The sequence below is a fragment of the Nuphar pumila genome, chromosome 3 (assembly GCF_984573655.1).
Source record: "Nuphar pumila chromosome 3, dmNupPumi1.hap1.1, whole genome shotgun sequence".
Classification (NCBI taxonomy): Eukaryota; Viridiplantae; Streptophyta; class Magnoliopsida; order Nymphaeales; family Nymphaeaceae; genus Nuphar; species Nuphar pumila.
In genome coordinates, this window is record NC_143251.1 from 143,770,129 (window position 1) to 143,777,098 (window position 6,970).

The 6,970-nt window shown below is 31.9% G+C and overlaps 1 long non-coding RNA gene across 1 annotated transcript; it reads right to left on the reverse strand.

The window, feature by feature from the left end:
- Positions 1-5,741: 5,741 nt before the first annotated feature.
- On the reverse strand, positions 5,742-6,795 carry LOC149844225 (uncharacterized). Its single transcript, XR_016430962.1, has 3 exons — positions 6,676-6,795; positions 6,468-6,575; positions 5,742-5,904 (listed from the first exon to the last, which is right to left on the reverse strand). It is a non-coding gene; the product is annotated as an uncharacterized LOC149844225 (long non-coding RNA).
- Between the last annotated feature and the right edge of the window lie 175 nt (positions 6,796-6,970).

The following is a 6,970-nucleotide window of genomic DNA, read 5'->3' on the forward strand; positions in this document are numbered from 1 at the left end:
ACACAAAGTGCACATGCACATACATAAGTCTAACTAATGAACAATAAAAGAGCATAAAGGCACAATACAAGCACTAAGTGTATTCAAAACATTAAAGAATTAAAGAAAATAACACAAAACATAAAAAAAATATTCATCTTATTGAGCATTAATACTTAAGAAAAGCAATAAGAAATGAAAAAAGATAAAAACCCCTATTTATACAGGTACAAAATAGAGGAAGACTTTAATAGAGCTTTTGGAGTATTCTAAAAGCTCTATTGACTAGTCAACTCTATGTTGACTAGTCAAAAAAATCACCCAACAACTCTATTTGACATTTGACCAAATAGTTCCTATGAAAATAAAAAATAACAAAAATAATAATACATATTTATACTTTCTTTCAAAAAAAAATAGAGCCTCTTAAAGTATAGAATATTCGTGTGACATAGTTGCATGTGAAATATCATCAGTAGTTGGCTGAACATAGAGAAACAAAATTAGATGATTAATTTAGAGAATCAAAATATGAGTTAACAGATCATACCCTTCTCATAAAAATATTCATTATACATGTAAGATACAAATTAAAAAAATTCATTCAAACCATGATAAACATGATTATTACAGGCCAATTTTGTGAAAAGCGTTGAGGCGTAGCGAGGCGCTCCACCAAAAACTGAGGCGAGGAGTAAAGTGTAAGCCTCAAATTTTTTTAAACCTAAAAAAACTATTAAAAATATCTAAAAATACAAATAAATAAATAAAATGATTTATTAATGAAACAACAAGCAATAAGAAATAGAAAATCTAAAATAAACACTAAAGAATACGAGATTAACATGTAAAAGTAACTAAGAAACTGATTGTAAAGTGTAAGCCTCAAAAAAAAATTTGAAAAATTAAAAAAAACTATAACAAATATCTAAAAATACAAATAAATAAAAAATGCTTTATTGATGAAGCAACAAGCAATAAGAAATAGAAAATCTAAAATAAAATACTAAAAAATTCAAGAAATTAACATGAAATTGATTATATAACTTATAAAAAAAACTAAGGATTAAACTATAAAAAAATATTTAAAAATACAATTAAATAAATAAAATGTTTTATTGATGAAACAACAAGCAATAAGAAATAAAAAATCTAAAATAAATACTAAAAAATCTAAAATAAATACTAAAAAATGATTTATTGATGAAGCGCGCCTTAGGCCGGCGTCTTGAGGCGCAGAGGGCCTCGCCTCAAGGCGAGGCGCGCTTTTAACAACACTGTTACAGTCATTATGCATAACAAAGTCTAACAGAACCTCACATTTTCAAGTCCATGCCTTCTTGTTGCTTGCAGCATCCTCAGCTTGCTTTACTAAGGCCAACCTTTCAGCATGCAGTAATACATGCTGAATGATATCATAAAATCTTAAAACAAAATGACCAGGAGAGAATTTTTATCAATACTAAAATGAAAAATGAAATCTCACTTGCTTAAATATCTGAGAGACTGGGTCAAAGCCCTTGTTTATTCTGCTAAAAGCCTGAACATTCTTGAAAGATCTTGCCTCTACAATGAAACAATAAAACAGGTACTTAGCTTTCACCCCAATACAAAAGAGAAATGGTTGAAACAAGGACTTGTCATCCACAAACACCTCTGTCATCCCTCAGTAAAGCATGACATCCAGAATGTTCCTTCTAAAGAAGCTGACTTGCATACACAAACAACAGGTCCTGTTGCACGTTCTGATGCAACACAAAAGGAACTAAACTCAAAATTGATGATTAAACACCTGATTCATTCCCTAAAGCTGGAAATAATCAACTTGATCAAGCCTCAAGTCAACAACAAGCTGACACAAACTTAAGCAACTAAGACCAGTTGACAGGCAAGTCGACATGCATGAGTCTGCTTGGTCTTTGAAAATCAGGACCCAATTGACCAAGTTGACCCAACTGAATTGCATCACCAAGTAAACCATGGTGCTTCTAATGGGAGCATAATAATATTTTCATTGCTTTAGATGAACAAATATTTAAGGAATGGATATGCAATGCAAATAACTCACAGCTTGCATTCACATGCATGCAAAAATGCTTTCCAGACATTGAAGCCTGAGCACATGCAAGTATCAATGATCTAAAGAGACTTTCCTTTGAAAGCGTAATTTGGTATAATAACATTTATAAGAAACAGACAGCAACCAAATGTATGGAAATATACCCCCAACAACTTGTGATCACTGCTTGCGTGCAACTAATGTGAAACTCTGTCTTTCTCACGTTTCAAGCACTCTTTAGCCTGGAAATCCAAAATAAACAATTCTTCAAGAGACCATCTGTATAGAGCTTTCTGATATTTGTGCTCAAACAACCCAAACAATAAGCAGTGACCTTTAACATGTAATCTGGACAAGAATCTTCCAAAATCCAATTGGAAGCTTTCAGCAAGCAGCAGAATCACCAAGCATGGCATCTTCAAAATCAGTCACATAACATTCCATACTATCCATTTCAATTTCCACAAAAATGTCCAGCTCATTTTTTCAACAAAGCTCTCTCTCTCTCTCTCTCTCTCTCTCTCTCTCTCTCTCTCTCTCTCTCTCTCTCTCTCTCTCCATGGAATCCATGTAAGTGGCTTTCCTATTTTTTTTCATAGAGAAAGCTGGGGTTAGACAGACTCCTAGGGTGTCAATAGGTAGGGTTTAGCAGGACCCGACCGATCCAAACCCTATAGGGTCTGGGTATGGTGATAAATAAGAAGACGGGATTAAGACCTGGGTTCAGACCCAAAGGTTGGATTAATACATGGATCCGGGTATAGTTTGTGAAATTTTATACCAGACCTGGACTTGACCTGAGTTTCGATTAAGACCCGCAATTTTTCAATGTAAAATTGATAAAAAAAAAATATGGTTTTTACCGGGTCAAGTTCATGTAGTTCTTATCAGGTCCAGGTATGATTTTTCTTTTGGTGAACCCGATTAGACCGGGGTTTGGACCCAGTATCATACTCAAAAATCAGGTCCAAGTCTGGTTCCACCTGGGTCTGAACCAAACCCGACCCGTTGACACCCCTCCTACCAGTTATACAACTATACTATTGGGATTTGAACTTGCAACGTCACAACACAAGGTGACGTGCACTAACAGCTCCTGCCAGACAACCGGAACCCGTTCCTGGCTTTTCCTAATTTTTTACTCTGCATAGAATCCCACATTATCTCTCTCTCTTTTTCTCTTATGTATTGGCACATTATGAACTGTTATACTAATTGGTAGTTTTGTTGGAACAAGGAAGCTGCATTGTTACCAATGGGGGCTCGGCGTGGCTGGTCTCCTTGTGGTGGAAGGTTGCAGGTTCAAAACCCCAGTGATACATTGAATAATAACTGGTGGCTGACTAACCCCAACTTGCCTTTCAAAAAACTCAAAAAAAAAAGCTGCATTGTTATTAAATGATAAACATGAAGTTAGAGACCATGGTTTCTATTATAGTTATTTTTAAAAGGCTGCCCAACTGTCTATTATTAGCCAAAGGCTGCTATGACATTTAACCGCCTACTTCAAATAGCATCTGAAGTATAAAACAATGTTATCAAAATAAAATATAATTGGTCCATTCAGCTGTATTGTGCTAATTCAATCTGAATTAGTATATATATATATATATATATATATATATATATATATATATATATATATATATATATATATATATATATATATATATATATATATATATATATATATATATATATATATAAAGTGATGGTACCTAAGATAGATGTATATTCTCTATTGATTATACATCATCCTCATCCTCAACATCTATCCACATTTCTTGATTGTTGAGAGAATAATTATACCAGAGGGTCAAAGCTGCATATTCAGTTTTACGAGACATCAAAGCCGCAAATTCTTTAAACGCAATCTTTTTAGAAACCACTATAGATTTTCAATTGATGTAATCAAACCTACAATATAGTACTTCAGTTCTTTCTGACGCTATCATTGACTGCTTATAACTCTTTTAATGCTTGTGCATAGTAAAGCTTGGCCCCATTACACCAACACAAGAACAATGATTATTAATTAAATCAGATAACTTGAAGTACAATAATATATATTTCTATGAAAAAAATTGCAAACATAGTAAACCCTAAATGAAAGTCAACCACAATGATGGTTGTGTAACCTCCTAAAAAATATGCATAGGGATATACAGGTATATATTGTATGGAACTCATCTTTCAAAACTGTAGATGGAGAAGTCGATCACAAGGATGATACCAGAACCTCCTCAAAATGCAAGAATCGCCGCAAGAGTTAAAAGTTTTTTGCAAACATAAACGAGAAGAAAAAACCCTAGAACAAAAATGTGTATATAGATAATTCGATAAAATCACATATAATAAAAAAATTTGCAAATATGTAAGTAGCGTATTTACGATTTTGTTGATTCCCTTTAAGTGGAGTTTCACACGTAAACTTATGTGATTTCAAGATATATGCGAAAGTATTCTATTTGTAAGAGATGTTTCGCAAATATTTTTATGCAAAAATATTTATTATATGTGAAAGAGTATGATATTTGTGATTGTGGTAGTTTTAATTTCACCAAGATTTCGCAAATAAATTTATGTGAGTTCGTAAAATCTAAATTTACATAAAAAAAAACTTGTGATTCTGGATTTGAGTGAGTGTTGAACATATTGGACTGATGGTACAATTTTATCCCAAAATTGCTTAAATTCATAATTATAAAGGGTAAAAAGGTCCTAATGATGTCAAATATTTACAATTTTAAACATTAGGAGAATGTCAAAATTGTAGAATTTTTAGAAAATCACATCAAATTACTCATACAATATGGTCATTTTTATGACAACTAAGTTTATGTAATAATTCAAAAAAGCATGACATTTGGATATTTAAAAAAGGAAGTGTTATGTAGATCTAAAACGTTATCTTTTACCCTGCAACAATTAACATATAGTATTGTTCTTTCTTGTCAACCTTGGCTTTAAGGCTTAAAAATTAGGTTGATTGTGATTTGATACCTTACTCCTCATTTCTTTATTTTACAATTTTTATTTATCCTTAAAATCTATTCATTTACAATTTATCATAGTCCCCATGCCGCAAAAAAAGTGATTCAACTTAAAGAAAAATGAAATCAAACTTTGGGATAAGAGAAAAAAAAGTGTTTAACTGATTTTTAAAGGTCATATTTGAGATAATTCAATTGATTAAATGTTAAAACTGTCCATGAGTTTTTAATTAACTATAACAAAGTTTAGATGTGGTTTTGGAAATTTTTGAAAAGATGGTTGCATTTTTAAATTATGTTGGAAACTTAAGTGACCGTTTAAAAGCTTCCCTTTTATTCCGGACATTGCAAAACAGCGCATCATGTGAAAATAACAATGCCCTTACTACTGCAAATAAAGTTTATCAAGTCTAGCTTCTCCACAATAGATGGCACCAACTTCTACTTTAGCAGATCCCTCTGTAGTACCTATTCCTTCAATACGGTTCAAGGAAACAATGCCATAGTTGATGTGATTGTGGTATATTATTCAAACCTATATATATATACACGGTTCAAGGAAACAATGCCATAGTTGATGTGGTTGTGGTATATTATTCAAACCTATATATATATATATATATATATATATATATATATATATATATATATAGAGAGAGAGAGAGAGAGAGAGAGAGAGAGAGAGAGAGAGAACCACTCATAATCACTGATTAATGCAAGAACAATTATTGGAAAAAGAATAAAAATGCTTATGCTATGATACATTAGCTGTCAAACTTCGTGATCTCTCCCATGTACTCTACAAAAAACATCAGTTAGCGGCACCATTGCCATCTGCTGCAAATTGATCACCTCCAGAACCTGTTCTCCCACCTGAAAGAAATATCACATTTACTTATGAAGTTATTATCCTGTCACTAAGCAGCTGGACACATGCATATATGGTGGAACCAATATATGAATGGATTTATTTAAGAATGTCTGTACTGAGCGTTAATTGCATGGTCACCAGTACTGTTCTCAGCAATTTCTTGCCAATAATTTTTCTTGGAGATTTTTCAGAAAAATGAAAAAGTTGTAAATTTTGAAAATTATAAATAATAATAAAAATAAGAAAATAATGTCACTGCATTGTTTTTTTTCAAATATAAACAAATAAGTTTTACAAGTTTTAAAAGTTTTACAAGTTTTAAAAGTTTTAAAAATACAAAACAAACAAAAACATATTATGCTTAAAATATATAAAATAAGATTTTTTTCAAAATATCACAATATTTTGTATTCTAGCGAAATTTTGCCGATATTATTGGATTACCTGAAAATGGCAATAATATATCACGACATTTTCAAAATATCAGCAATAACGATGACTATAGTTAATTGACAACCCAATACATTATTTTCCATCTTAGAAGCATATAGAAACAAGGCTTTACCTGTTAGAATATTCAGTTCTGCACGATTGTTGATACAACGAGGCCCAATTAACAGCACACTCTCATTTCCAATGAATTAGTACTTTACATAATTAAACAAACCTGGTTCTGAAACAAAAAAAAAAACCATCAATTCTTCCAACACCGAGTTAACAGCTGCATGAGATAACAAAGAAAATCAGCAAACAAATTAAGCAAATGTACACACCTTTTTTGCTCTAAGAATTGCAGAACATCATCAAATGAACGTTGGTTACTTTGTAATCGTTAGATCTTCCGATTCTTTGTCGATTAATGCAGACTAATAAAAACAGGAAGGCATGAGAGACAACCTAATAGCAAGTTTGAAAAAGTAATCTTTACCAAGAAAAAAGCCAAAGAATTACATCTCACATATTGAAGAATCATGCACATACTAGGATGCACCATCATATCTCGTCTTGATTCAATACCAGCCCAAACAATGAAGTTTTGGCACAATGCACCAAACCTAGTGCAACGTT